General features: G+C 34.7%; 1 pseudogene; it reads right to left on the bottom strand.

The window, feature by feature from the left end:
* Window positions 1–1,799: 1,799 nt before the first annotated feature.
* The window catches only part of LOC136121962 (dysbindin-like), a 103,308-nt pseudogene continuing 81,413 nt past the window's right edge, over window positions 1,800–23,694 (bottom strand).

Below are 23,694 nucleotides of genomic sequence, written 5' to 3'. Positions count from 1 at the left end.
GGAAATTATTAGGATAATTTAATAGAAGTCCAGAGAAGTTGTAGGAAAACCTGAAAGCAGAAGATAATTTTGTTTTACTTTTATGATGTGGAGAAAGGATTTTGAATCACTTAGGAGATATCCATGTTGGACATGTTTCCTGAAACATAGAATAGTGATTGCTGAGGGCTTTCTCTACATGTGAATCTTAGAACAAAATTTCAATGACCAAAATACTACAATGATAGTAGAAATTCTAGGAGGTTTGACTAACTGGGAAAGACTAAAGAAAGTTTGCAGACAGAGTGAACTTCATGCATGGAGCTCGTATTGATGCATGTGGACATTATTCCAGGTCATAAAACTCTGAGATCAGGCAGGAACCGTGACACAGAGGTGGAGGCCAGAGGAAAGAGTAAAGCGTGTGGATGAGTGACTCTCCAGTACTCCCTTGGGACAATACATAAACTACTGCAAATAATTGAACTGGTAAAAGGTTAGAGAACTGAACCCTAAACTTGGAAGAATATTTACCCAAAATTAGACTGTTTAAAAAATAGAATGAATTTGGCAAGATTAATTTTTCTACCACAGGTAGAAATGGAAGTTGTTAACTAAGTTAAGTTTATTATATGTCTGGGAAGAAAGTTAAATTTTCTGCATATGAGCTACACTATAAATTTTAAACTTACATTATTTTTTATTACACTTCCTTGCTTTTGAATAATATTTACCTGGTGACTTCTATGAATTTCATTATTTTTGTTCTTTTTGGGATAGCTTTAGGTATGTATAATTTAAGTATACATACATGGATATTTTGATTATTCATCATTTATATGCTTTATATAAAACTGTAGGTATGTGTATTTTGAATCTTGTTATTTAACACTTGCACGTTTATTGTGGTTTCTTTTGTCCTTATATTTATTCCAAGTGTTTATTGTATGTTTGAAACTCACCCATGTAGTCTAATTTTTCTTTTTAAAAATTTGTTGGATTATTTAAATTTGTTTTTTACTCTTTAAAGTTAGAAAGCATATGTCCTATTTATTGATTTAAATACTGAAAGAAAATAATAAAGCAAGTTTTAGATATATGTTTCTCAGAATACCAAAACAATAATAGTGCTATCCTGCATGTTATTTGGAATTCATAAAATAAATAAAAAAATAATAAACAATTAAATTAATTAAAATGAAGATAAATATTTTAATATTTCAAAAATTAGAAACATGATAAAGAAAAATGCTGAACATATGTGATTAAAAATTAAAGAATAATTTAAAGAAAAATGCTGAATATGTATGATTATTTTAATATATTTATTAATAAATAAAATTAATCCAAAATTATACAAAAATTATTACAAAATGAAAAATAAAAATGTTTACACAGAGATGGAAATGATATAATGCTTTTTTTTAGCATTTCAAGAATGTTAATAATATAGGAGGAAAGATTCCCATATAATGTTAAGAAAACTTAGATACAAAGCCAGATGTATATATACATTTTTATATCAATTACATAAATAGAAAATCTCAAATAGACTGACTCTTTCACATGCACAAACTGGTAACAGCTACACTAAAATAGTATTAAGGATTATTCTGTGCTGTAGGATTATGTGTATATTTCCTTTGCCTTTTTAACTTTTTTTTTAACATATTCTGCATTTTCTAAATATCTTCAATGAGGCAAAACAATGTCAAGACAAATATGGCATGATGCATCCTCTCTGATTTTGGGGGTCTAACAACAGAACAGGACTTATGAGGACTTTATTCCATGCCCCTTCCATTCTAGGGAGCATGGCATTACACTATCTCTGCACACCCAGGGAGAGTCCCTGCTGCCAGGGGGCCTTCTCCCCAACTGCCGCACCTCTCAGCTATCTGCAGGTAACCTGTGGAGAGGTACTATTCCACGTCCTGCGACACGGCCTCCTCAAAAACCTTCTGCTGCTCCTTCAGCCTCATTTGCTGGGTACGCTCCATTTCCAAGACCTTCTGGGTGTGCTCTACATCTAGTTCAACTTTGAAGATTTCAAGTTCATTCCTCTTATTTTTCCTGTAATTTTCCAGTTATTGGGACTGCTTATGCTTTATCTTTCTATTGCCCATATAAAACCTCCAGATTCATCAGGTGGGTTTTTTTTTTGTGTGTTTTTTTTTTTTTTAAACTGGAGAGGAATTCAGATGAAAGTTCTGAAATCTGGAGAGCCTGAGGAGGGGGTATCCTTGAGAGAATACAAGTGTTTCCTACCCAGTTAACTCATCTGTTTTTTCTTTTTTTTTTTTTAATTTAATTTATTTACTTTTGGTTGCACTGAGTTTTCATTGCGGTGCACGGGCTTCTCACCGCGGTGGCTTCTCTTGGCAGAGCCCGGGCTCTAAGCCCATGGGCTTCAGTAGTTGTGGTACTAGAGCACAGGCTCAGTAGTTGTGGTGCACAGGCTTAGTTGCCCCGCGGCATGTGGGATCTTCCCGGACCAGGGGTCGAATCCGTGTCCCCTGCATTGGCAGGTGGATTCTTAACCACTGCACCACCAGGGAAGCCCCAGCAGCTGGTTTTTATCTCCTAAAAACTAGCCATTAAATATGTCAGGTTTGCTGTCATAAATTCTAAATCTGGTATTAAACCTGGAAGTTGCTGAGGATGCACCTGTAACTCTTAGCTCTGTCTTCTTTTTCTCCCAGCATGCTGAAAGCATAACCACCTTGCTATCCACCAGCTCTCTAGCACCGGCACATTCTTTCATTCTTCTGTGAAGTGCAGCCCATGTATCTTCATACCTGCTAAGTAATTCTAGTCCAGCAGAGCACTTTGGCAAATATGGGATATTTGGGGGTCAATTTTTCCAGTTGTTGAAAAGCTTTCTGAAGTATACTAGTTAAGAAGAATTATAGAAAGATTGTTATAAACGAACTCAATATTTTATCTTATTTCTTTAATTCTAATATAATACCTATTCTCAACAACATATTAAAAAATGTTTTAAAGCTATTTAAACTTAAGCTATTTATGTTTTAAAGGCATTTTAACTCATGCAAGTTCTGCTTTTTGATGAAATAAAGTATTCCCAGTTCTCCTTTATCTTCTTTAGTTTCATCATGCTTAGATTCCAGTGCACTATTCACTTATTTCATATTCTGCCTATTCAAAGGTCTCTGAAGGAGAGAAATAATTATTCTAAGAATAAACGCTTTGCTTTTAAAAATTACAATCGTCTTCCTTCTTGGGAGGACTTCGTGATTTAGAATTCTTTCTAAACTCTGGCACCTTTGTTCCATTCAAAATATGATTGTAGAATTTCCAAGTACCTCAAGGATAATGGGAGCGTTTTAAATTTGAATCTCTACACCTCCTCCAAGGGAAAAACTGCTGATCAACAAAGTTAGATAAGAAAATCTTGCATAGTTAATATTAACAGCATAACTAGGACACAGAGAATACACCTTCAGTTTACTTTAATGGTGCAATAGCCACCCAAGACCACAGAGTGTGTTTAATGCCTGTACTTAAGTGGAGCCCACTCCTGAATGGAGGTTAACAGGCAATTGTGATGAACACAGGAGAGTGCTGTAGGGTTCTAGTAGGGATGACCACAGATGACATCTAATAATATTTATATTTAGAAGCAGAGGATCCTAACCATGGTAAGACAACACAGAGAACATTTAATAGGGAATTAAACAGAATGACTTTAAATTATGTGATACCAAAGACAGCAGTGTCATACAAGCAACAACTCTGAAGGCAATGGAGGATCCTCAGGAAGGGACTCTTTGGAGGCTTGGTGGTGAACAGAAATAAAAAGATGGCTGAAAATCAAAACCTTACTAGAATTAGAAAACAGCAAAGAATCAAAATGTGTTAGAACAGAAGAGATTCTATTACTTTCCATTTGTTGAAGAAAGAAAACTGTAGCAGCAGGAAAGGTTTCTCTTGAACTAAGAATTGAAGTATGCCACCAAACCTCACCTTTATATAATTTTTCTGCTGTTAGTCCCAGAAAAATCAAACAATAATTAAAAACATCAACAAAATATGAACACTGATCCCATCAGAGCTACCATAATAAAAGAAAGCATAAACATAATATTTTTAGACAAAAATTTCTCTAAACTAAGCTAAGAACAAAAAAGAAAAGTGTAAGACAACATTCTGACATGAATTAAATGTAATTAAACAAGCATTTGAAGAATTGTAATAATACCACAAATCAGAAATACAAAGAATCTGACTACAAATGGACAAATAAAAGAATATAAAATCAGAATTGAATGAATTAAAGAAATGAGAATAAAAGACTAGAATCTCTGGAATGAAGGCTAAATGACAAAGGTTTCCAATGGAGAATATGTACAATCAAAAACATAACATAGGTCTTCCCTGGTGGCGCAGTAGTTGAGAGTCCGCCTGCCGGTGCAGGGGGCACAGGTTCGTGCCCCAGTCCGGGAAGATCCCACATGCCGCGGAGCGGCTAGGCCCATGAGCCATGGCTGCTGAGCCTGCGCGTCCGGGGCCTGTGCTCTGCAACGGGAGAGGCCACAACAATGAGAGGCCCGCGAACCACAAAACAACAACAACAACAACAAATGGGATTTAGAAAATAAAAGTGAAAAAAAGCCCAAAAATGTTTAAAAAGGTAAAAGTCATGAGAAAGAAGTTGTGTGTGTGTGTATTCAAGACATACAGCAAATTAGATGATTTTTATAGAAATATTCTACTTAATAAATGAAAAAGAATTATAGAATTAAAATATTATTTTTCTATACCTAATATTAATCAGCAATGACTATTATTATGATAAAATAAGAGACAGTAGTGCTCCATGACTTTCTTTGTGGAAGAACACAGCTGCCCTATGGCATAATAGTCCAAAAGGGAAAAGCCTTCTAGATCTAACTAAGAATTTACAGGATGTAAAGAAGGCAGAGGGGTATGTTAAATCATACCATGGGGATGCAATCAGCATTATCCAGACAGTAGAAAACTCTAAGGACAGGTAAATCTGTGTCCTCAACAAATGAATTATAAGAGGAGGCAGGGAGAGAGAGAGAAGTGGAGGCTACAGCTAAAAACAGGCTTTAAGAGACATAGCAACTAATGTGAGGATCTTATTTGGATTATGATTCAGAAACATTATCAGCCAATTGAAAATTTGAATACTGAGTGAATATGTGATGGTAGTAAGTAATTACTGTCAATTTTTTTTTTTTTTTTTCCGGTACGCAGGCACACAGGCTGCGGACACGCAGGCTCAGTGGCCATGGCTCACGGGCCCAGCCGCTCCAAGGCACGTGAGATTTTCCCAGACCGGGGCACGAACCCGTGTCCCCTGCATGGGCAGGCGGACTCTCAACCACTGCAGCACCAGGGAAGCCCTACTGTTAATTTTAAGTATGATTATGTTGCTACCTTGATGTTACTTTTAAAAATATTTTTCTTACAGAGATGTGATTGCATACCTATGCTATTCTTTTTTAGTTCATGAAGTTAAAACAGAATCATAAGGTCTGCCCAAAGTGAAAAGAAAGGCTTCTCGCTAGAATCTGCAGGTCAAGGTCCCTCAAGTTCTCCTGTTTCTTGGAGTTGGCAAGCAGTTCTCTGAGGCTTTGGAGTGCTTAGGTCTCATCCCTGTGGTCCTCCTCCCTCATTTCATACTCCATTCCACAGTTTATCCTCTTATGGGCTATCACCAAAGGAAAATTCACAGCCTCAAAATTAACTCCATATAGAGTTCCAGCACAGCTTAATCATCAAACAAAATCAAATGATAAGTTTGTTAGGGATTTTATGGTTTCCTTTGTGGATTTTAACACTAAATATTTAATATGTCTCTCTACTTATATCTCTACCTCTATCTCTCTCTCTGTCTCTCTCTGTCTCTCTCTGTCTGTCTCTCTCTCTCTCTCTATCATGAGCTTCAAGAGCTTATGGAATAGAATGGTGAAAAAAAAACCATCTCTACTCTCACTCTGGTGGAATATGGCAAATAAAATGTTGGGTTGAAACTTATAGAATCCAGACAAAGTTCTAGCACATATTAGTGGTGAACCTTAGACAAGACTTTTTTTTTTTTTCGATCTTCAACATACCACATACCAAAGAGAAATACCCATTACAGTAGATCTAACAGAATTGTCTTGTTCATCAGATGATGACATATGATAAAGGGCCATTTCCAGCACAAAAAGCAAGATTTCTGCTTGATCAACAAATTATTTGTTTTTTCAATAGTTTATAAAAGTCGAATCCCAATAAAAAAGGAATACACATAAAAATCTATACATAAGTTTTTGTAAAATTAAGGGAGAGTTCATATCTAATGCAACTAGGAATAAACATAGCCTCTATATTCATCCTATACATATGTGCAAATACATATATACACATATGCATACACTTAAATGTTTTGTTTATAATATCCTTGGTATTAAAATTATAGTTACAATATTTATAATAATTCTTAATGCAAGGTGTATATACCAAATTAATACTTTGTAGATATTCAAAGAATTTCTAATACCTGAAATATAATTGCCTTTATTTTGTAATTTTTGCTTTATATTATGATTCAAAAATAACTATGAAGAAGTGGGGCAAATTCATTATTTTTTTCTTCTACACTAAGATATTTAGATTGATGATGAAGCACATCGTTAACCAAGGTAAAGGGAGGGACTCCTTACAGCTGCAGCTGGGAGTGAAAATCAGAAGATCTAAAGGGCAACTGTAGCTTGACACTTAAATTTTGGAAATAACAAGCTCTATCAATTTTATTTTTAGGAATATTTACTGATATGGAAAAATTTACAGGATTAATTAAGTAAAAATGCAAGTTACATAAAAATTCATAAACTCATAACTTAAACTTATATTTCTATAAATATAAATTTAAAATTCGGTATTCAAAATATAAAATATAAAATGAACATCTTGGAAAATATTAGAATAAACAATTAGAAACAAGAAAAAAATCAGTAAAGTTCATTATTTTATCTTGTGTGTTACATGATATCCACCTTGGTTAGAACATATTTTAAAATTCTTCTGCTTCTTTATGTTTTTGTTTTTCTCAAAAAAGCTTGTACTTTTTATAATAAAAATATGGAAACTTGCCAAGAGCTTAAATAAAAAAATTCCAACATCAATAATGCCATATTTGTTCATGTTAATGCTATATTTGTTATAATATAAAATATGAAGTACAAACCAAAATAACACCTTATGTTCCCTCACAATTATTCTTGTAATAAGACATTTCTTGAAGTTTTCATCAAGGTTAAGAGTGAACTAATGGTTCAGTAATTCAAAAGATATTATTACCTTCTGTGGAAAGCTAGAACAATCAGTGTAAGAATGACTAAGGGGAGAAAATCCTTAAGGTCACTTGACTTTTTCTCTGCAGTTGCCTAATCTGTATCTTCAAGAAAAATTGATTCTCCTTATCTTGAAAGACACTGGAAATAGTTACATAATAGAATATGAAAAATTTGGAAAATATTATGCCTCACACAATTTTGAATTATTGTGTTGATCATTTTATTTGTATTGTCCTCTCCAGAAATGCAAAGCTCCTCACAATTATTACATTATTTATATCTACTGGCTTTTTCAAGTGGTAAAATAAAGTAGAATATGCACAAACAGCAAATTTCATTACATAATTAAGGCACTCAAAAGGCACACTATTATCTATTCCAAATTATTTGTCAATTTTAACATTTCTGTTCTTCAAAAAATAAGATCCTACTTCTACTACATGGAAATAGGAAACAACAACAACAAAAAAGAAGCTCATATGAATGTTATTTAATGTATTTGTTTATTTCACATTGCGTCTGCCTGAAAAATGCTTAAACTGGCAAGCAATTCCATATGTTTAGCAGTCAATTTTTCTAAAAATATAATCATAACTCTATTATAGAGCTTCTATAAATTACAAATAACCTATAGAACAATTATAAAGAGCATGAGCCCTGAAGGTGAAAATTTCATAGGTGCAAATCTCAGCTTCACTAGTAACCAGAACTTTGCTCTTAGGCAAGTCAAGTCCCTTAGTTTTTTCGTATTTAAAATAGGATAATAATATAGGGTTATCGTGAAGATAGAAATGACTAATATCAGACACAAAAAAGCACTATATAAAATCTAGTCATTATTATAATTATTAGTATTATTTCTGCTGATAATATTATATTTACTACTAGTAGTGTTAGTAACACTGAAGGTAGTATTATTTGAATTTTACTTGCAATAAAAACTCAATAACATATTCTGATAGTCTGTGGTAGAATATTAATTCCAATTTCCTGATCATGAAGCCATTTCTACTGTACAAATGAAATCTCTTAGTGTTTTTTTCAGAAGAGAAGAAAAGCGCTAAGATGTAGAGGCATTTATTATCTGCAGATTATTATGTGAAAATTTCTAAGCATGTTATTGAATTTTTGCAACAATTGAGGTAATTATTTTTTGTTCATATTTTATAGATGCTGAAGCTTTACACTCTAAATGTTTGGCAAAGTGAACACTTTTTCTGTAGAAAAAGGAAAACTCAGTCTTTGACCCACAATATTATAATTAAGCCATTCTTTAGATGTAACACAAAGTAGCTGTATGTGTTTATTTTTCTGATATGGAAGTGATACTAATGGTCACATAATCTATTTGGAGAAAATGTAGGAGTATGGAAAGATATTGAGAGACATATTTTGCCTAAATCACAGGGTTTTTTTGTGAGGGTCCCAGGAAATGTTTGTGGAAATGCTTTGTGAACTGTGAGAATATATGCCACTGGAGCACTGCACAGCTTTGGGAGTGCTGTGGTAGTTTTGTGTGTGTGTTTCTTGTTGTTTTGTTTTTGACAAAATTGGAGTATTCAGTAGAATTTTTAAAAATTCAAGCTGGGAGTCACACATACCCCAGAAGAGATGTAGTTAAATTTTTTCTTTTTCTTCTTTATAATATCATAATCTACAAATGAATTTTTAGAATACTGTGTTAAATATTTTTTGACTTGTATTCCTTTTTATTTTTTAATATTCTATAAGCATTCAATAATGGTCCTTGAGAACTTGTTTGCCTCTTGGAATATGTATGTAGAGATAAATCTAAAATTTTCGTTTTGCAACTTTTTTTATAAAGCATGTTACTATTTCAAGAATAATTATTTTAAAAGAATTATATGCTCATTTTGATTTTACATAATATTTTAGAAAGTACTTCTTTTGGCTATCCTGTATTTATTATAAGTAATGGCATTTGCAATGAAACTAGTAGCTTGCAAAGCAATAATTATCATTATTGCATTCTCAATTGTAGAATTATACATAAAGGAATCACTAGAGCATTAAATTTCAGCCTGTAATAAACTTAAGAAAACATGTTATTCAGCAAGTTCATTTTATAAATGAGGAGATCTCAACACAAGGTTGGATGAGACAGATCCTGGACCTTTGCATCACATCCCATAGTCTCCTAGGGATTCTGTCAAAAGAAAACACCTAAAAGTGGCTCAACATGATTTAGCATGCAAATCATTCGAGGAAGTTTAAATTTATTAGTAGGCTTTATGAGTTAAATTTCAGAAATATCATAGGTTTTATTAATAGAGTTTCAGCACTATAAGTTTAAGATTCTGTGTCTCTTCAACTTTCCTACTGAAAGAAATGATTGTGATTTCTTAACCACTGTATCCTGGTGCCTGGCACATTGTCATCATCATCATCATCATTAAATATCTGAATAATTCTTACTATACTCTAGACACAGTTCTAAGAGCATTGGATAGATTATTTCCTTTTATTCTTACAGTCACATGAGGTCAGAACTATTATTATCATACTGATTTTACAGATAAGGAAACTGAGGCAGAGAGAGGCTAAGTTACTAGATAAGCATACACAGCTGAAAAGTGGCAAAATCAGTATTTAAACACAGAATTTGGTTCTTCAGCATGCATTCTTTACCATTGTACCATGTTGCTTCAGCTATATGTTCCATTAATTATGCATTCATTAGCTGATTTTTAGTATAGCCCAGTGAAGTATTTAAAACTCTGCTTAATATTCTATAATAATCTAATTGGGAAAATAATTTGAAAAAGAATTGAAATAACTGAATAATTGAAAAAGAATAGATACATGTTGATGTCACAGAACCAATGAGAAGATGCTATGGTCTGAACGTTTGTGTCCCCCCAGAATTTATATGTTGAAATTCTAATCCCCAAAGGTGATGGTATTAGGAGGTATAGCCTGTGTGAAGTGTCTAAGTCATGAGGGTGGAGCCCTCCTGAATGGGATTAGTGCCTTATAAAAGAGGCTCCAGAGGGATCCTCAGCCCCTTCTACCAGGTGAGAACACGGCAAGAAATAGGCAGTCTGCAACCCAGAAAAGGGCCTTCACTAAAACTCAACCATGCTGGCACCCTGACCTTGTACTTCTAGCCTTCAGAACTGTGAAAAATAAATTTCTGTTGTTTATAAGCTAAAAAAAAGAATAGATACATGTATAAGTGAATCACTTTGTTGTATACCTGAAACTAACACAACATTGTTAATCAACTATATTATATATATTCCAATATAAAATAAAAAGTTAAAAAAGCTACTGTATTCTCAGAATTACAGAAAAAAATAATCAAAATCAAAGCACTCAAGTGCCTTATCCAAGCTTATGTAATAAGAGGTACAAGTGACATTCAGAAAGGGAAAAACCTAAATATAATTCCAGTCCTCTTTCAACATCATCTTAAATTAACAGGTTGGAATATATCAGAAGAAAAATAGGCTATACTGAGGACTGATTCTAAACTTAAATTCATATTTTTCTAAGACTAAATATATATCAAAATATCTTTAATAGCAAATCATAACTTGGAGGGCACAAGCACAAATGTAGACACAAGAGCAAGGCAAATAATAACTTTGCAAATGTCTCTTATGAACAAATTGCACAGGGTATTTCAAAGACTCAGCAAGCACTTTTCTACACAGTGAGCATGATTCATGCCCACCCCCATATATAACTCCTCCATAGTCTTCTTACAGTGTATCTTTTCTGTTTCCTGCTTTAAATGTCCATTTTCAAAGAATCATTAAACCAATAAGAGAGTGTACTGGGAAATTCATGATAAGATGAATACCAATATAGTTTTTGCTTAAACTTTATTCAAGTTTTCCCTCAAACTTGAATAAATTAGGAGTCTATATGAGTAATGTCTGTAGCCTTATTGTTCTTATATAATCTTCAAGCATCAAGCTCCAGAATAAAAGATCTTAATCACCTCCCTGGGGCCCCTGAAACTTCAATTACTTCACCTAAAACAAAATCCCCCCCAAAATGGTATTCTAATTACCTACTTTTCTTTAGGATCAAAGAGATAGTACAAGAAAGACCCTTATAAAAGGAAAAATTTTTTAAAATAGAGAGCAATATATTGATGCAAATCATATTAATAAATTCTTATCAAATGTTAGAGGTTCTGTATATAGTTTTCTTTCTATTTTCATGATGTTTTTGGTTCTAGAATTGTAATATAAAGTTGATAAATAAGGAAAGGCTAGGATAGTATAATGAGTTAGAGTATTTTTTATTTTATTTTCAACAAAAATAATAAAACCTGTTTTCTGAGACTTGTTTTTAACTTACCTACTCATTTCCAATTCAGTTCTTGTTTTTTTGTCATTCTATACTACCTCCCTGAACAGAGAACTTTTGATCCTGAAACTGGATAAACTAATTCAGATTCTATTCAAGCAGTTCCTACTGAATAGGATGAAAAATGTGGTCAGTTGATTTGTGTCTTCAGTGAAGATAAATGCCTAGTAGTGAGTAAATATTGGATGCTTATGAACTTAAAATTAAAATACTAGATAAGTAAAATTTCTGGTCTCTACTCTGTGTCAGTTTCTGATTATGTTTTATTTTCCCTCCCCTCTTTTCACCTTCATATCTCAACATCAAACAGGACTAAGCCAAACTGAAAATCATGGCCTCATACTTTCTAGTTAGTATCCAGCCTAATTTAATCTGGCATCTTTCACCATTGAAATCTGCCCATTTTAGTGAATTATTTCAATCTTTATGTTTTACTTGCTCTTTGTACATTGTAAACAATTATTCATACCTTCATGGAAATTTTCTCCTATTTTGCTTATGAAAAACCAGTTTTGTACAGTTTTTATTGTTTAATTATGAACATTCCGTTTCAATTCACACATCTGTTTCCTCTTCTCCTCTTTCCCTCTCCTGTTGTTTTCCCTCTTTGTGTATCTCTGTCTCTTTCTGTCTTTGTCTCTCTATCTCTCTCTCAGTCTCCTCAATTTAAAATGCCTGTCTCAAAGATTTCATCCATTCCTTGGTTTACTAGTCATACTCGGAAGCCTCCTAAATCTGTATCTCTAGTCCAGGTAACTATCCTGGGTTCCAGACAAATATATACCTAAGTACTGTACATCTTCTCTGAGCCCTCCCACGGACATGTGAAACTAAACATGCCGAACGTGAAAAATGCTTGTCCACACTAATTCCAATATTAACATACAACACCATAAACTAAAAAGTTGCTCAAACCAGAAATTATTGAAGCAATTTACACTACTCTTATACCTTTTATCCTCTCTTTCAAATGTATCTGTCATCAGGTTCTGTATATTCAACTTAATATAAAGACTATCCCCACCTCTGCAGTTTCTGGTCTCACAGTGTCTTGGATATTAGTATCTAGTATCATAGTGTATAATATAATGTAAAGCCACATGGTCAGGAATGCCCCACCAAATGTCTCTTCACAACTGAAAACTAGGTGCTCTAAAATGCAAACTGAGTTATTTTATTTCCCTGCTTAAAATCATTCAACGGTTTCTGTTCACCACAAAATAGGTCTTAAGTTAGAAATGGAATAAAAAGATTCCTTATGATTTACTCCTTCTTCTGTGATCTTTACCCCATTGTTTTTTTTTCTCACTTCTCAAAATATAGTACTATCTGGCTACATCAACTTCCAAAATATACTACACTGTATTATGCCTTCAGGTCGATAGCCATGTTTTCATCTGCCTGGAAGATGCCTTTCCTCTGTATATCCTACACTTCTAACAGGATTCAGTTAAATTATTCTAGAGTAAAATGTTCACTGTATAACTAACTCAGGATAACCTCGTACACCATTTGGGGGCGGGTCACTTAAATTGTATATTTTTGTTGTTTTTGCCAGATCCATATGAAGTCAATGACTTAGATGCCCTTACTCGTAGTGTGATTATTCTTCGCTACTAATTCCACAGAAGTACCACCTTATTTCTTACCAGTTAGAACTAACTCCGATTTCTCATCCCAGGCATTCTATTTACACCCATTTGATTATAGACATTTCTTTCACTCTCCTTTCCCTTAAATAAGCTGGCATTTTTTCAGGGTCTATACTCATCTATTGTCACTGTATGTGATACCTTGCATAACCAGCCTAGGCTCTGAGCTACACTGCAGCAGAGCATTAGAGATCCCCACTGTGAGTCATGTTTCCATATCATACATGTTTCTGTGGCAGGACAAATTACTGGTGGATTTGTGTAACCCCTCTGTTGGGGAAACGTGGCACTTGGAATTAAACACTTAATCAAGTCTTTGTGATTCAAAGGCCTAGTTATTTTACTATAATAGCCATGAAATGCACAGTGTCTCCATTACCTCTTGTTCCCAATAAATGAAAAGTTTCAAGAAAATAAAGAGAAAATTTGAAACTTTTAATGTGTCACAGATGTCAGATGGCATATAATCTTAAGCACTTTAATCCTTTTACAGCTTTAATAAGGTTTAATTTATGTACAATAAACTGCCTATATTTAAATTATACATCTTGGTGTTTTAAAAATATATTCATAAAATATTAAATCACCATCACATTCAAAGTACGAAACATTTCTATCAAACCCTGCACGTTCCTGTGGCCCTATTAATGCATCCTTCTCTCTATCCCAACCCCAGGCAAAACCTGATCAGATTTGTGCCACCATTGAATTGATTTCATATTCTAGAATTTTATGAAATGTAATAATATGATGAACAATCTTTTCTCTGTCTTCTTTTATTCAGTAAAATGATATTGAATGTAGCAGTAGTTTGTTCCTATTATTGCTGAGTAGTATTTAACTGTATAGATATACCATATTTGTTTTTCCATTCTTCTGTTGAGGACATGTATTTTTTCCAATATTTGGTTACTATAAATAAAGTTTCTATGTATATGTGCATATAACTCTGTTGAACATGTGTTTTCAATTTTCATGGTAGTGAATTGCCAACCTTGTTTCCAAATTGGTTTACAGTATGTATTGGCCTATATTACAGCACAAGATAGTATTTTTATATGGCCAGGATTCAAACATTGGCTATTCGTATGGACCTCTATAATGATGAGCAAGGCAAGGGCTGCATCCCATTTCTCCCATCTGTAACATGGGGATAAAAACATAACCCTATTTAACGGTTGCTATGAGCAAAAATTATTATGTGTAATAATAAACATGAAGTATAAAATATAGTCTTTGGAAACAAACTAAATGTTCAAAATCGCATTATCATTATAATGATCAATTTCATGATCTAATTGGTAGATTATGGAAAAGAAATGTTTAATTGATTTACCTTCCAATGAAAACTTGTATAAAGCCTCTGTTAATTGATATACACAAATAAGACAAAACCATCCATAAATGAAAGTATTGGTTTGATTTGTTTCTCCTGGTTTCTATAAACTAATGTGCAATTAGTAAAGTCTATTACTTGGGGTCATATGGATAAGATTGGCTGATACAGTAAACTGAACTAATTTCCACTCAATCTGCTGTAGGTTTATGTGTATGTGTGTGATAATTTCCTGTTATATAATAAAAATTATTTCCTTGAATTTAGTAAGAAAATTAATTTTTAAAATTTATGATATTGATTTTTCACCTTCTGGAGATATTCAGAATTATAATCATCATTCCTATGTTATTTTTAAAAGCTAATTTGATTAGTTACTTTTAGAAAGTTCTGACACATAATTTACTCCCCTAAGCTATTTTAAAATTACATTGTATTGCATTAGGTGTTAGATGATTTGTATAGTTTATTTTTTTTAAAGGGAGAAAAAAATGACCTTTATATTAACTAGATGTTTGCAAGGTCTTTTTTCTCTATTTCTCTTTGGAAATACTTGTGTTGTTACCTTACATGTAGGGCAACTTCTATTTAATTCATACATTTATATGCAGAGAGTTTACCAACCTAATTCCAGTTCACAATTGATTTATTGTGAAATATCTGTTTACTTAAGTAACAGTGAATGTGATATACTGGGAAGGTTCTGTAAACAAATTGTGTTCATTTCTTGCACCTCAGCAAAAGTTCTCTTTGCTAGGGTTCCAAAAGTGGCTATTATATAGCTGGATCGCTTTTTTGTTGTTTGTTTTTTGTGGGTTTGTTTTAGTAACTTCAATAAAGGCATTGAATAACGCCTTCTAAATTGTAATAGATTTGTATCCCCTTAAGAAGTGATACTTTCAAAGAATACAATGATCAAGAAGTGCAGGAGAGATGAAAGTGAGGAGATGAAGCAAGAAAAGTATGGGAAAGGAAGAAAGGAAAGAAATTTAAGTTCTTTGTGGCTAACAGTTGAGAAAATAAAAGATAAAATATTTACATATTCAATACCACAAATAATATGTAACAGTATAATAAACAAATATGTACAAAAAGAGAAGAGAGTAAAGCAGTGATCTATTTAATCTTTTTATAGAAGTATAGTTGATTTATATTATATAAAATATTATTGTAATGTATTTCTCTGACCTCTGCCTCAACTCACATATGTTAGTATAGGTGAACATGGTTTTGAATACAAGAGCATATATAAAGTTAAATACAAATAAGGTTTTGAAGGAAAATGAAAAATTACTAGAGTAGGTTACCAAAGGTGTCCACAGGCTACAGATTATTTGTTTTACAGTGTTTTAAAAAATAGAAGAAAAGTAAATAAAAAGAAAATGAAAAATATATTGATCTTTCAAGATAGATGTTTAATGTTTCTAAATTGCCTCAGAATCCTCATAACCACAACAGTGCTAAGATGAACAGCCTCACACATGCTCTCCTATGAACATACATATGCTTTTTTTCTGGAATAAGAATTCTGGATCATAGATTACAATTTATTATATTTGGTTAAGTACTCACAGATTTGTCTTCAGATTGGGTGCACCAAACTAACTCTTATGAATAGTACATGTGCATTTCCATTGGCTTCTCTTCTGAATTTTATTTTTGTATACAGAAGGTTCTTATTAGTTATATATTTTATACACATTGGTGTATATATGTCAATCCCAATTTCCAAATTCATCCCCACCCCCACCCCTGCTTTCCACCTTGGCATCCAAACATTTGTTCTCTATATCTGTGTCTCTATTTCTGCCTTGCAAAGCAGCTCATCTGTACCATTTTTCTAGATTCTACATATATGCATTAATATATGACATTTGTTTTTCTCTTTCTGACTTACTTCATTCTGAAAGACATCCTCTAGGTCCATTCACATCTCTACAAATGACCCAATTGCATTCCTTTTTATGGCTGAGTAATATTCCATTGTATATATGTACCACATCTTCTTTGTCCATTCGTCTGTCAATGGGCATTTAAGTTGCTTCCATGACCTGGCTATTGTAAATAGTGCTGCAGTGAACATTGGGGTACATGTGTCTTTTTGAGTTATGGTTTCCTCTGGGTATATGCCCAGTAGTGGGATTGCTGGGTCATATGGTATCTCTATTTTTAGTTTTTTAAGGAAACTCCATACTGTTCTCCATAGTGGCTCTATCAATTTACATTCCTAACAACAGTGTAAGAGGGTTCCCTTTTCTCCACATCCTCTCCAGCATTTGTTGTTTGTAAATTTTATGATTATGCCCATTCTAACTGGTTTAAGGTAGTTTTGATTGTAGTTCTCAGCACCTCATTGTAGTTTTTATTTGCATTTCTCTAATGATTAGTGATATTGAGCACCTTTTCATCTGTCTCTTGGCCATCTGTATGTCTTCATTGGAGAAATGTCTATTTAGGTCTTCTGCCCATGTTTAGATTGGGCAGTTTATTGTTTTTAATATTGAGCTGCATGTGCTATTTATATATTTTGGACATTAATCCTTTGTCCATTTATTCATTTGCAAATATTTTCTCCCATTCTGAGGGTTGTCTTTCCATCTTGTTTGTAGTTTCCTTTGCTGTGCAAAAGCTTTTAAGTTTCATTAGGTCCCATTTGTTTATTTTTGTTTTTATTTCCATTACTCTAGGAGGTGGCTCAAAAAAGATCTTGCCATGATTTATGTCAGAGTGTCCTTCCTATATTTTCCTCTAAGAGTTTTATAGTGTCTGGCCTTACATTTACGTCTTTAATCCATTTGGAATTTATTTTTGTGTATGGTGTTAGGGAGTGTTCTACTTTCATTCTTTTACATGTAGCTGTCCAGTTTACCCAGCACCACTTATTGAAAAGGCTGTATTTTCTCCATAGTATATCCTTGCCTCCTTTGTCATAGATTAGTTGACCATAGGTGCATTGGTTTATCTCTGGGCTTTCTATCCTGTTCCATTGATCTATATTTCTGTTTCTGTGCCAGTACCATATTGTCTTGATTACTGTAGCTTTATCCTGATTACTGTAGTCTGAGGTCAGGGAGTCTGATTCTTCAGCTCTGCTTTTTTTCACCACAAGATTGCTTTGCCTATTCGGGCTTTTGTGTTTCCATATAAATTGTGAAATTTTTTGTTCTAGTTCTGTGAAAAATGCCATTGGTAGTTTGATACGGATTGCACTGAATCTGTAGATTGCTTTGGGTAGTAGAGTCATTTTCACAATGTTAATTCTTCCAATCCAAGAAATGGTATATATCTCGAACTCTTTGTATCATCTTTAACATCTTTCATCAGTGTCTTATAGTTTTCTGCATACAGGTCTTTCGTCTCCTTAGGTAGGTTTATTCCTGGGTATTTTATTCTTTTTGTTGTGATGGTAAATGGGAGTGTTTTCTTGGTTTCACTTTCAGATTTTTCATCATTAATGTATAGGAATGCAAGAGACTTCTGGGCATTAATTTTGTATCCTGTTACTTTACTAAATTCATTGATTAGCTCTAGTAGTGTTCTGGTAGCATCTTTAGGATTCTCTATATATAGCATCATGTCATCTGCAAACAGTGACATTTTTACTTCTTTTCCAATTTGGAGTCCTTTTATTTTGTTTTCTTCTCTTATTGCTGTGGCTAAAACTACCAAAACTATGTTGAATAATAATGGTGAGAGTGCGTAACCTTGTCTTGTTCCCAATCTTAGTGGAAATGGCTTCAGTTTTTCACCATTGACAATGATATTGGCTGTGGGTTTGTCATGTATGGCCTTTATTATGTTGAGGTAAGTTCCCTATATGCCAACATTCTGGAAGGTTTTTATCATAAATGGGTGTTGAATTTTGTTGAAAGCTTTTTCTGCGTCTATTGAGATGATCATATAGTTTTTCTCTTTCAATTTGTTAATATGGTTTATCGCATTGATTGATTTGTGTATACTGAAGAATCTTTGCATTCCTGGGATAAACCCCACTTTATCATGGTGTATGACCCTTTTAATGTGCTGTTGGATTGTGTTTGCTAGTATTTTGTTGAGGATTTTTGCATCTATTTTTATCAGTGATATTGGCCTGGAGTTTTCTTTTTTTGTGGCATCTTTGTCTGCTTTTGTATCAGGGTGGTGGTGGCCTCATAGAATGAGCTTGGGAGTGTTCCTCCCTCTGCTATATTTTGAAAGAGTTTGAGAAGAATAGGTGTTGGCTCTTCTCTTAATGTTTGATAGAATTAGCCTGTCAAGCCATCTGGCCCTGGGATTTTGTTTGCTGGAAGATTTTTATTCACAGTTTCAATTTCAGTGCTTGTGATTGGTCTGTTTATATTTTCTATTTCTTCCTGGTTCAGTCTCAGAAGGTGGTGGTTTTCTAAGAATTTGTCCATTTCTTCCAGGTTGTCCATTATATTGGCATAGAATAACTTATAGTAATCTCTCATGATCCTTTGTATTTCTGCAGGGTCAGTTGTTACTTCTTTTGTTTTTTTCATTTCTGATTCTATTAATTTGAGTCTTCTCCCTTTTTTCTTGATGAGTCTGGCTAATGGTTTATCAATTTTGCTTTTTTTCTCAAAGAACCAGCTTTTAGTTTTATTGATCTTTGCTACTGTTTCCTTTGTTTCCTTTTCATTTCTTTCTGATATGATCTTTATGATTTCTCTCCTTCTGCTAACTTTGGGGTTTTTTTTGTTCTTCTTTCTCTAATTGCTTTATGTGTAAGGTTAGGTTGTTTATTTCAGATGTTTCTTGTTTCTTGAGGTAGGATGTATTGCTATAAACTTCCCTCTTAGAACTGCTTTTGCTGCATCCTATAGATTTTGGTCATTGTGTTTCCATTGTCATTTGTTTCTAGGTATTTTTTGATTTCCTCGTATTTTTTGATTTCCTCTGTGATTTCTTCAGTCATCTCTTGGTTATTTCGTAGTGTATTGTTTAGCCTCTATGTGTTTGTATTTTTTATAGACTTTTTCCTGTAATTAATATCTAGTCTCATAGCGTTGTGGTCAGAAAAGATACTTGATACAATTTCAATTTTCTTAAATTTGCCAAGGCTTGATTTGTGACCCAAGATATGATCTATCCTGGAGAATATCCCATGAGCACTTGAGAAGAAATTGTAATCTGCTGTTTTTGGATGGAATGCCCTATAAATATCAGTTAAGTCCATCTTGTTTAATGTATCATTTAAAGCTTGTGTTTCCTTATTTATTTCCATTTTTGATGATCTGTACATTGGTGAAAGTGGGGTGATAAAGTCCCCTACTATGAATGTGTTACTGTTGATTTCCCCTGTTATGGCTGTTAGCATTTGCCTTATGTATTGAGGTGCTCCTATGTTGGGTTCATATATATTTACAATTGTTATATCTTCTTCTTGGATTGATCCCTTGATCATTATGCAGTGTCCTTCTTTTTCTCTTTTAATAGTCTTTATTTTAGACTCTATTTTGTTTGATATGAGAATTGCTACTCCAGCTTTCTTTTGATTTCCATTTGCATGGAATATCTTTTTCCATCCCCTCACTTTCAGTCTGTATGTGTTCTAGATCTGAAGTGGGTCTCTTGTAGACAGCATATATACACGTCTTGTTTTTGTATCCATTCAGCCAGTCTATGTCCTTTGGTTGGAGCATGTAATCCATTTACATTTAAGGGAGTTATCGATACGTTTTTCCTATTACAATTTTCTTAATTGTTTTGGGTTTGTTATAGTAAGTCTCTTCCTTCTCTTGTGTTTCCTGCCTAGAGAAGTTCCTTTAGCATTTGTTGTAAAGTTGGTTTGGTGGTGCTGAATTCTCTTAGCTTTTCCTTGTCTGTAAAGGTTTTAATTTCTCTGTCGAATCTGAATGAGATCCTTGCTGGGTAGAGTAATCTAGGTTGTAGTTTTCTCACTTTCATCACTTTAAATATGTCCTGCCACTCCCTTCTGGCTTGCAGAGTTTCTGCTGAAAGATCAGAGGTTAACTTTATGGGTATTCCCTTGTATGGGAATAAAAGGGAATTCCCTTGTATTAATTGTTGCTTTTCCCTTGCTGCTTTTAACATTTTTTCTTTTTATTTAATTTTTGATATTTTGACTATTATGTGTCTAGGCATGTTTCTCCTTGGATTTATTCTGTATGGGACTCTCTGCCCTTCCTGGACTTGATTGACTATTTCCTTATCCTTATTAGAGAAGTTTTCAACTATAATCTCTTCAAATATTTTCTCAGTCTTTTTTTTTTTTTTCTCTTCTTCTTCTGGGACCCCTATAATTCAAATTTTGGTGTGTTTAATATTGTCCCAGAAGTCTCTGAGATTTTCCTCAGTTCTTTTCATTCTTTTTTCTGTTCTGTGGTAGTTATTTCTACTAGTTTATATTCCAGGTCACTTCTCTGTTCTTCTCCCTCAGTTATTCCTCTATTGATTGCTTCTGGAGAATGTGTAATTTCATTTATTGTATTGTTCATCATTGGGTTATTTGCTCTTTAGTTCTTCTAGGTCTTTGTTAAATGTTTCTTGTATTTTCTCCATTCTATTTCCAAGATTTTGGAACATCTTTACTATCATTACTCTGAATTCTTTTTCAGGTAGACTGCCTATTTCCTCTTCATTTGTTTGGTCCGGTGGGTTTTTACCTTGCTCCTTCATCTGCTGTGTATTTCTCTGTCTTCTCATTTTGCTTAACTTACTGCGTTTGCGGTCTCCTTTTCGCAGGCTGCAGGTTCATAGTTCCCGTTGTTTTTGGTGTCTGCTCCCAGTGGGTAAGGTTGGTTCAGTGGGTTGTGTAGGCTTCCTGGCGGAGGGGACTGGTGCCTGTATTCTTGTGTATGAGTCTAGATCTTGTCTTTCTGGTGGGCAGAACCACGTCCTATGGTATGTTTTGGGGTGTCTGTGAAGGTATGATGATTTTAGGGAGCCTCTCTGCTAATGGGTGGGGTTGTGTTCCTGTCTTACTAGTTGTCTGGCATAGGGTGTCCAGCACTGCAGCTTGCCCAGTCATTGAGTGGAGCTGGGTCTTAGCATTGAGATGGAGCTTTCTGGGAGAGCTTTCGCCATTTGATATTATGTGGGGCTGGGAGGTCTCTGGTGGTCCAGTGTCCTGAACTTGGCTCTCCTACCTCAGAGGCTCAGGCCTGGCACCTGGCCACAGCACCAAGACCCTGTCAGTCACATGGCTCAGAAGAATGGGAGGAAAAAAAAGAAAGAAAAAGTACATAAATAAAATAAAATTATTAAAATAGAAAAAAGTTATTAAAAATGTCAGAACCCTAGGACAAATGGCAAAAACAAAGCTATATAGACAAAATCACACTAAGAAGCATACACTCACAAAAAGAGAAAAAAGAAAAAATATATATATATAAAAGAGAGCAACCAAATCAATAAACAAATCTACCAATGATAATAAGCTCTACCACTAAACTACGATGAACGTAAAACCAGAAACAAATTAGATGCCGAAAGCAAACCCCAAGTCTACAGTTGCTCCCAAAGTGCACCGCCTCAATTTTGGCATGATTCGTTGTCTATTCAGGCATTCCACAGATGCAGTGTACATCAAGTTGATTGTGGAGATTTAATCTTCTGCTCCTGAGGCTGCTGGGGAAACTTCCCTTTCTCTTCTTTGCTCGCATACCTCCTGGGGTTCAAATTTTGATTTGGCCCTGCCTCTGTGTATAAGTTGCTTGAGGGCGTCTGGTCCCCTCCCAGACAGGAGAGGGTTAAAGGAACGGCTGGTTAGGAGGCTCTGGCTCACTCAGGTCGGGTGGGGGGAGAGGGAGGGGTATGAAATGCAGGGCAAGCCTGTGGCGGCAGAGGCCGGCATGACGTTGCAACAGCCTGAGGTGCGCCATGTGTTCTCCCGGGGAAGTTGTCCCTGGATCACAGGACTCTGTCAGTGGTGGGCTGCACAGGCTCCTGGGAGGGGAGGTGTGGATAGTGACCTGTGCTTCCACACAGGCTTCTTGGTGGCCATAGCAGCAGCCTTAGTGTCTCATGCCTGTCTCTGGTGTCCGTGCTGATAGCCGCGGCTTGTGCCCATCTCTGGAGCTCGTTTAGGCGGTACTCTGAATCCCCTCTCCTCACACACCCCAAAACAATGGTCTCTTCCCTTTTAGGCAGGTCCAGACTTTTTCCCAGACTCCCTCTCAGCTAGCTGTTGTGCACTAGCCCCCTTCAGGCTGTGTTCACACAGCCAACCCCAGTCTTCTCCCTGGGATCTGACCTCTGAAGCCCAAGCCTCAGCTCCCAGCCCCCGCCACCCCCCCAGTGGGTGAGGAGACAAGCCTCTCATGCTGGTGAGTTTTGCTCGGCATGGATCCTCTCTGTGGGACTCTCTCTGCTTTGCTCTCTGAACCTCTGTTTCTGCACTCTCCTCCATGGCTCCAAAGCTTCCCCCTCCACCCCAGTCTCCACCAGTGAAGGGGCTTCCTAGTGTGTAGAAATTTTTCCTCCTTCACAGCTCCCTCCCCAAGGTGCAGGTCCTGTCCCTATTCTTTTGTCTCTGTTTATTCTTTTTTCTTTAGCCCTACCCACGTATGTGGGAAGTTTCTTGCCTTTTGGGAAGTCTGAGGTCTTCTGCCAGCGTTCAGTAGGTGTTCTGTAGGAGTTGTTCCACATGTAGATGTAGTTTTGATGTATTTGTGGGGAGGAAGGTGATCTCCACATTTTACTTCACCACCTTGAAGGCTGAGAGCAAGACTAGAATTTTATTAGACTGAATCCATGTGGGCTCTTTCAAGATTACTTGGGAATAAAATTTTTAATACGTAACTATTTATCCATATGAAAATAACCAGAATTTTAAACAACTTTAACTTCTGTATACTGAGTTTTCCCTCCCTGAAGAAGTGGATAATACTATGTACTTATATTTATACATTTACATCTTAAAGTGATTTTTATTTTGTAACCCAAGTCTTTTACAATCAGAGGAACTTATAATAAGAAGTGATGAGACTGTGCAATATGCCAAACCAACTTCCCAATAAAGATTAAAATATTTCAGGGACTGAATCACTCTTGGAGGTCATCTATTCCACCTTTCTCATTTGCCAGT

Source organism: Phocoena phocoena, chromosome 4 (assembly GCF_963924675.1).
Source record: "Phocoena phocoena chromosome 4, mPhoPho1.1, whole genome shotgun sequence".
NCBI lineage: Eukaryota > Metazoa > Chordata > Mammalia > Artiodactyla > Phocoenidae > Phocoena > Phocoena phocoena.
The sequence above is the reverse complement of the archived record's forward strand: the minus strand, read 5'-3'. Positions and strand labels throughout refer to the sequence as shown.